The following is an 8,133-nucleotide window of genomic DNA, read 5'->3' on the forward strand; positions in this document are numbered from 1 at the left end:
CCTTCGTTATTTTCGCCCCCTGTCGCCCTCCTTGACCATTTTCGCCCCCCTATCGCCCCCTTCGTAATTTTCGCTCCCCTAGACCGCCAAATCGCCCACGTTGGGAACCACTGGTCTAATGGGAATCGTCTTCGCAATTGGTTTCTCTCGTTCCAAATAATTATATTGATGTATAAAACTGCATAATGCCTTTGCATCAACAGGCTGACCCGTGCTGTGACTTTTGTCGTGACTAGTGTTGCGATGACTCGCGTCAACTTTTTAACTTGACTTGGCTTGACTTGACTCATGGTTTCAGCATAGTGCCCTATATCGTGTGGACCAGGTTTGCCAACTGCTGGTGGTCCAAAAGACCCAAATTGCTCTCCAAAATGTGCTAAACGGCCCTTCAAGGAGCCAACTATGTTCGATTTCAACCAATATGCTTATAAATTACACCTGATGTGCACTTTTGCATTAGAGTGGAGTGAAAATAACTTTTTTTTAATAAAAAAAGGCGGTTCTTAAATCCCGACAAATGACCTGAAACTTCAATAAAAATGGACTTTAGGGAATTGCCCCTATTTCCAACCAGCAACCCCTCAATTTCTGTGCACGAGGGGGTCAAATTGCACAACTCGACAACCACTATTCGTAGAGTCATGATATATAGCTTAAAAGCGGCCAAAACATCATGTTTCTATCTGTCTTACGAAGAAAGTTTTCTCTATTGTGAATACAAAACGAGTTACTGCCAAACAACAGTAAAATATCGAAACGGGTAAATGGCGAGAGTAACTAAGTTACATGTTGGTGTGATTTATAGAAAAACAGCTAAATAAAGCTATCTCATTATATAAAATCTCTCACTGGTAAGAACTGTTACTCCATTTTTTCAGAACAGGCCCGCGGGCGACTCATCTGTTCCTTGCGGACTACCTGGGGCCAGCGTTGGTGACCTCTGATCTAGAATATGGAGCATGATAGAAGCACTGTGATGACAATAAGCCGCTCAATGATGACATAGGCCTGCAAATCCCAATATAAAGGGTTAGAGCCAGAACTAAAGAGGAGCGGTTAGACTTTACATCAGTTTTAATTGGTAAATAATTTTGTAGTAAAATGCGCCAAATTGGAGCCAACGTGCCAAACGTAATTTTTCGTTGCCAGTCGACCTTTAAAAGAGCCAAATTTCCGAAATTTGACTCCCAAATGCGCCAATTGGCAACACTGGTGTGGACACAGCGAGAGTGAACGACTCACTGATTTTGGGTTACGTCATATTTTCCATTTGACCAAAGGTAATTTTACGGCCAATTTTGACCGGCTTGTCGAGCGCACAAACCGATAAAACGGATATCAATGGAAAACTGCTGATGAACTGATCACGAAAATTTAAATTTTATTCTTTTCACGGCCCTGGCACCCCTAAAATCAGTCTAGAAATTTTCATTGTTATTGACTTTTGTCACTGTGACGGAAGAGGGCTGTCTGGCTCTTTCTTCTCAGCTTCACTCTCGTTTTGCCAGATAGAATTGTTGCGTCACAATGCCAAAACTCGATCACAATGCAAATTGCTAGGCTGATTATGGGGGGTTCTAGGACCATGAACAGGATAAAATTTATTATATTCTTTATTCACAGTAAAACTGGTAGATACACACATAATCCAGGGAGCAACCTGCCCCCAAAGGAAAATGGCGAGATTGGAGTAAATTTTTAAAATTTCAGTAATACATTCAAATTGTTATTCCTATGCAATACACGGAGAAGTCAGATTACAGAATTGCAGCAGATGAAGAATTGGCAAGGGTTACAGTGCAGAGGTAGAGATGATTGAAGATGAAGAATCGAAATTACAGAAATTATGCTGTGATTCACAAGTGTAATTTTAGTCCAGTGGTGCATTCAAGGCCTTCCGAAGAATGTGCACAGTGCCCAATAATGTGATTTTCTGGATCATGTCGAATCGAACGTTACCCGGAATTTGTTGGATATGTCTCATGAGTTTTTTGCTCACGACCCCTGTAGCACCAATGACTATCGGTACAATGTTTATTTTGCATCGCCACATTTTCTCACATTCCATTTTGAGGTCTGCGTATTTGGAGTATTTTTCTGATTCTTTTTGCAGTAGGTTGTGATCAGCTGGGACAGCCAGTTCAATGAATAAGCATTCTCTTTTCTTTTTTAGTTTGACGATTATATCCGGGCGGTTGCTCCTGATTTCGCGGTCAGTTATAACTGGTACATCCCACAGAATTTTTACTTGTTCGTTTTCTGTCACTGGTGCTGGGCTGTAATCATACCAATTTTTTTTCGAAGTGGTGATGTTAAAATGTTTGCATAATTCAAGATGAATGTAGTGACCAATCCTATTGTGTCTCCATGTGTATTCGGTAGCTGCAAGTGCATCACAGCCGGACATGAGATGTGCTACAGTTTCATTTTGGTTGTGGCACATTCTGCATTTGCCGTCCGTGTTTTGCTTCAGAATTCTTTTGCGATAGTATTTTGTAGGAAGCGATTGGTCTTGTGCCGCGAAAATGAATCCTTCGCTTGCCGGTTTCAGGCCAGAGCTGGATAGCCAGGTCCATGAAAGCTCGTCTACATGGGGCTGTGAAGTTAACTTCTTGTGCTGTCCATGAAGAGGCATCGATTCCCATATCGTTTCTCTCATTTTGAGCATTGCATTTTTGTACTGGACTCGTGCTGCTTTTGCTATTGTTGTGGGTTTGGCAACAGTGTTTTCAGCAGTGTACAGGTTAGCTGTTTCCATGTTGACTTCTCTGACGTACTTGTCGTGACGATAGCTCAGAGATTTTGTTTTGCGCTGTTTGTCTTCCTGTGCAATGAGTATGCAGTAAATGTTTTCGCTGTTGTTGATGTACTGTGACAAGCCGATGATTTCTGTTTTGAAAGTTTGTTCAATTTCTTGTAGTCCTCGACCACCTTTTTTTCTGGGGATGTACAGTCTTTGTGTATCAGATTTTGGGTGATGCATGTGGTGCATTGTCATCAATTTTCTCGTCTTTGTATCCAATTTTTTAATTTCATCTTTGCGCCAGTTCACCACACCAAAGCTATATCTCAAGACAGGCACTGCAAGACTGTTTATGGCATTGATTTTGTTTTTGGAATTGAGTTCAGTTTTGAGAATTGACTTGAGCCTGCTAATGTATTCCTTTTTCAGGCTTGATTTCATTGCAGCATGTTTAATGTTGTCGTTTTCACAGATCCCTAGATATTTATAGTGATCTTCGGCATTCAATTCTGTTATGGTTTCACCCAGTTTGAAGCTCATGTCGCCAGTGCTGGTGACTCTTCCACGTTGTATGGTAAGTTTTGAGCATTTATCCAAGCCAAATTTCATTTTTATATCTTCCGAAAACTCATGAACAATTTTTATTTGGTTATTCAGGTCTGCATCGGATTTCGCGTACAGTTTCAGATCATCCATGAACAAAAGGTGATGAATCTTTTGACCTTCAGAGTTTGCTGCTTTTTTCATCACGTATCCTGTTTCATTTTTTCTCAGCAACTCACTGAGTGGAGCTAAACTGAGGCAGAATAGAAGTGGTGAGAATGAGTCGCCTTGAAAGATACCATTCCGTATCTGAATTGTACAGGTTTCTGTTTCGCCTTGGTCATGTTTGATCAACAGTTTGGTATGCCAATTTTTCATTGAATCTTCAATAAATCTGATGATGATCGGATTCATTTTGTACATACGCATTGTTTTCAGTATCCATGTGTGAGGGACTGAATCGAAAGCTTTTTTGTAGTCTATCCATGCCATGCTGAGGTTAGTGTGTCTCCTCTTGCAGTTTTCAAGAATGGTTTTGTCAAGGAGCAGGTGGTCCTTACAGCCAAGGGCACCTTCCTTGCATCCTTTCTGCTCAGGCGGAAGAAGGTTTTCTAGGTGTTTGTAGCTTCGTTTTGCCAGGATTTTGGTCAGTGTTTTGTACATGGTTGTCAGGCATGTTATCGGCCTGTAGTTCTTGGGGTCCCTGGTGTTTTCATTTTTTGGAATAAGATAGGTGATCCCTTGTGTGAACCAGGCTGGGATCTCGTGCGAGTTGGTTGAGGATAAAAGCTCATTGTAGATCGCCGCTAGGTAATTATGTGTTGCAGTGATTATTATTATTATATTCTTTATTCACAGTAAAACTGGTAGATACACACATAATCCGGGGAGCAACCTGCCCCCAAAGGAAAATGGCGAGATTGGAGTGGATTTTTAAAATTTCAGTAATACATTCAAATTGTTATTCCTATGCAATACACGGAGAAGTCAGATTACAGAATTGCAGCAGATGAAGAATTGGCAAGGGTTACAGAGCAGAGGTAGAGATGATTGAAGATGAAGAATCGAAATTACAGAAATTATGATGTGATTCACAAGTGTAATTTTAGTCCAGTGGTGCATTCAAGGCCTTCCAAAGAATGTGCACAGTGCCCAATAATGTGATCTTTTGGATCATGTCGAATCGAACGTTACCTGGAATTTGTTGGATATGTCTCATGAATTTTTTGCTCACGACCCCGGTAGCGCCAATGACTATCGGTACAATGTTTATTTTGCATCGCCACATTTTCTCACATTCCATTTTGAGGTCTGTGTATTTGGAGTGTTTTTCTGATTCTTTTTGCAGTAGGTTGTGATCAGCTGGGACATTATTATTTATTCTTTATTCACAGTAAAACTGGTAGATACACACATAATCCGGGGAGCAACCTGCCCCCAAAGGAAAATGGCGAGATTGGAGTAAATTTTTAAAATTTCAGTAATACATTCAAATTGTTATTCCTATGCAATACACGGAGAAGTCAGATTACAGAATTGCAGCAGATGAAGAATTGGCAAGGGTTACAGAGCAGAGGTAGAGATGATTGAAGATGAAGAATCGAAATTACAGAAATTATGCTGTGATTCACAAGTGTAATTTTAGTCCAGTGGTGCATTCAAGGCCTTCCGAAGAATGTGCACAGTGCCCAATAATGTGATTTTCTGGATCATGTCGAATCGAACGTTACCCGGAATTTGTTGGATATGCCTCATGAGTTTTTTGCTCACGACCCCTGTAGCACCAATGACTATCGGTACAATGTTCATTTTGCATCGCCACATTTTCTCACATTCCATTTTGAGGTCTGCGTATTTGGAGTATTTTTCTGATTCTTTTTGCAGTAGGTTGTGATCAGCTGGGACAGCCAGTTCAATGAATAAGCATTCTCTTTTCTTTTTTAGTTTGACGATTATATCCGGGCGGTTGCTCCTGATTTCGCGGTCAGTTATAACTGGTACATCCCACAGAATTTTTACTTGTTCGTTTTCTGTCACTGGTGCTGGGCTGTAATCATACCAATTTTTTGTCGAAGTGGTGATGTTAAAATGTTTGCATAATTCAAGATGAATGTAGTGACCAATCCAATTATTATTATTAGGCTATTATTATTATTATTATTATATAATTGTGTAAATGGGACATTGTGGCGCTTATCACCTTATCGGTCTAGTGCGCCACGACAAAGATTTCGTATTACATGTCGCAAATCGTGTACCTATAATAAAAAATAAATTACTTAAATCAACACATTGCTGGCCAGGACGAACTCAACGAGAGGCGATTGATACCCGTTTTATCCAATTTTGCACTCGGCAAGCCGGGCAAAAAGGGCCGTAAAGTTGCCTTTGGTCAAATGGAAAGTATGACGTAGACCAAAAGCGGTTAGCCGTTCACTCTCGCTGTGTCCACACCCTATAGGACACTACGATTTCAGATATGTGGATTCAAGTGAAATTTACGAGACAAATTCAAGTCATCAGGTAATCGGTGCTGTACCAGTGTACATTAGGGCTGTTCAAAAATAACTTTTTTTTCCCGATTCAAGCCGGTCACCTCTTAAATCGTCAGGTTGCAGTAGAAAACCTTGCTCACCAAATTTCACTCGATTCCAACCAGTAAAGGCCTCCGCAGATCCAATTAAAATTTTTAATTTATTATGGAAAATTAAAAAAAAAAAATTTCCAAATTTTTCTGCCAACCCCATGAAATTGTTGAGCTGTCTTCAAAGACATTGCAAAACAAATTTGAGTCGATTCCGACCAGTAGAAGCGGAGTTATGTGAGTTTTTCGTTGATAAATCGAGGATTATCCACCAATCAAGGATAATCCGAGAAATATCATCGAGAAACTCACATAACTCCGCTTCTACTGGTCGGAATTGACTCAAATTGGTTTTGCAACGTCAGATCGCAAAGTATTAAAAAGAGCAACTAGAATGTTTGCAATCGATCAATGCAATCAATGCAATGTTTGGTGGCATGGGAGGTATTATGGCTCTTGAGACACTTCTCAAATATGGAATTCCAGTTGAATACTTTATTAAACATAGCCATGCGCAATGATCGCACGTAGCACATAGATATTTTAGCGATTTCGGTGCCTAACCCCTTCTATTACCCCACTTGAGTCTGACCATAACCTAAATCAAAAATCAATAGCAGTTACACGCATTTACCGGTTACACTCACTTCATTCAGGGACATCTTCTTATTAGTGCAAGGTTCGGTATCACTCAAAATCTTCGTGAGTGGATGGTACTTCGGAATTATGACATTTCAAAACGAAACATAGGCCTAATTAGGACTATTGCCATTGTTGAAATTTGGAAGTTTCAGCACAAATTAAACTCATTCCAAGTTCAAGAAAATATATATATCGGCTTTCAATTAGATAAAAGGGCAAAAGAAAACAGGAAACAAATGAACATCAAGATAATCAGTTTTGGGCCCTTATTAAGCGCCTCCAGCGTGGGCGGTCGTGGGCGTCTTCGAGCGATAGCCCGCGTTGCGCTAGCTCGGTCTCTATTGTTGAGCGCCATGTGGTTCTATTCCAGCCACCTCTGCGCCATGGCTCCGTCGGAATGTGGTTGATGATGGCGGCGGCTGGTTAATCGTCTTGATGCCGCACTAGATGACCGATTAAGCGTAAGCGTCGTTCAGCAGCCAGCAAACGGCATGGGACTGTTTTTGTGAGTTTGCGAAGAGCATTGGTGGATATGTGCTCCGGGTGGTGGATGCCGAGTGCGTAGCGGAGGAGTGCATCGTAGTTGGCGTTGAGTGTCTTAGCCAGCTTTTCTGTCAGCGTGAGTGATTCTATTCCGTAAAGAAGAACCGTCTCGACAGTGGCACGGAAAATGCGGGTCTTGAGTTGGGGTGAGGCACTTGAGTGGAAGAGGCAATGTAGCCGTCTTGCCGCACCCCAGGCCTTTGCTCGCCTCGCCTTTCAAGAAAAATCATTTCTATCAGGCGGATTCTCCCCACCCCAGTTTGAGAACCACTGCATTGGAACGTCTTTCCGCTGTCCGCCCACGGGAACCGCGTTGGTGAACTAAGCAGAGGAAGAATGAGCAACAGCTTTTCTGGCCACAGATGTTGGGTGCTCACTCTCCTCTCAGTCATCTGTAAGACGTCAACCGGCGAATGAAATGTCCCCGTTCACAGAGACCTTACCTCAGATGAAGCAAGATGCAGGGGCTATTGAACTTGTCCTATATCGTTTGAGGAAATGACGCCATTCGTCAAAAATATAGTGAAGAGGGTTGCTCGTGTATCTCTCAACTGGATTAACAAGTCCGGGTGATGACGTAGTCGAAATGCTGGGGAGCAGCTGAAGTTAGGATGGCCATGCAGATCAACCTGGATGGAAAGTCAGTGACGTCGACCATGGTTGTCATGTCAAAGGTGAAAGCCGTGTCATCGCTAAGAAAATGTCCTAAGGTCAACAAGTAAAACATTCACATTATTGACTCATAGAAGTTGTTCAACCGACTGATCATTTTCACCTTACGGGATATGGCAGTTGAGACAAGCTTACAGTATAAGTTCACTCCTTTCCCGCTGTCCCTGTTCATCAGCAACAAAGATCAGAAGATGAACAAGGCTAACAAGGCAGAATTTTTGAATACAACCGTGAAGGCCTCAACTGATGACTTGAAAAACCCTGAGCCTGATGAACTATAGTAGTTCACAAGCTGTAATTGTCATAAAGATTACAATAACCGGATATGCAGCTGCATGAATAATGAGGTCACGTGCATTTCAGCATTGCATTGCGGTCACCATAATGTTGAGTCGGAAGAAGGCAT

This window comes from Botryllus schlosseri, chromosome 11 (assembly GCF_051294905.1).
Source record: "Botryllus schlosseri isolate E-star chromosome 11, Bs_hap1, whole genome shotgun sequence".
NCBI lineage: Eukaryota > Metazoa > Chordata > Ascidiacea > Stolidobranchia > Styelidae > Botryllus > Botryllus schlosseri.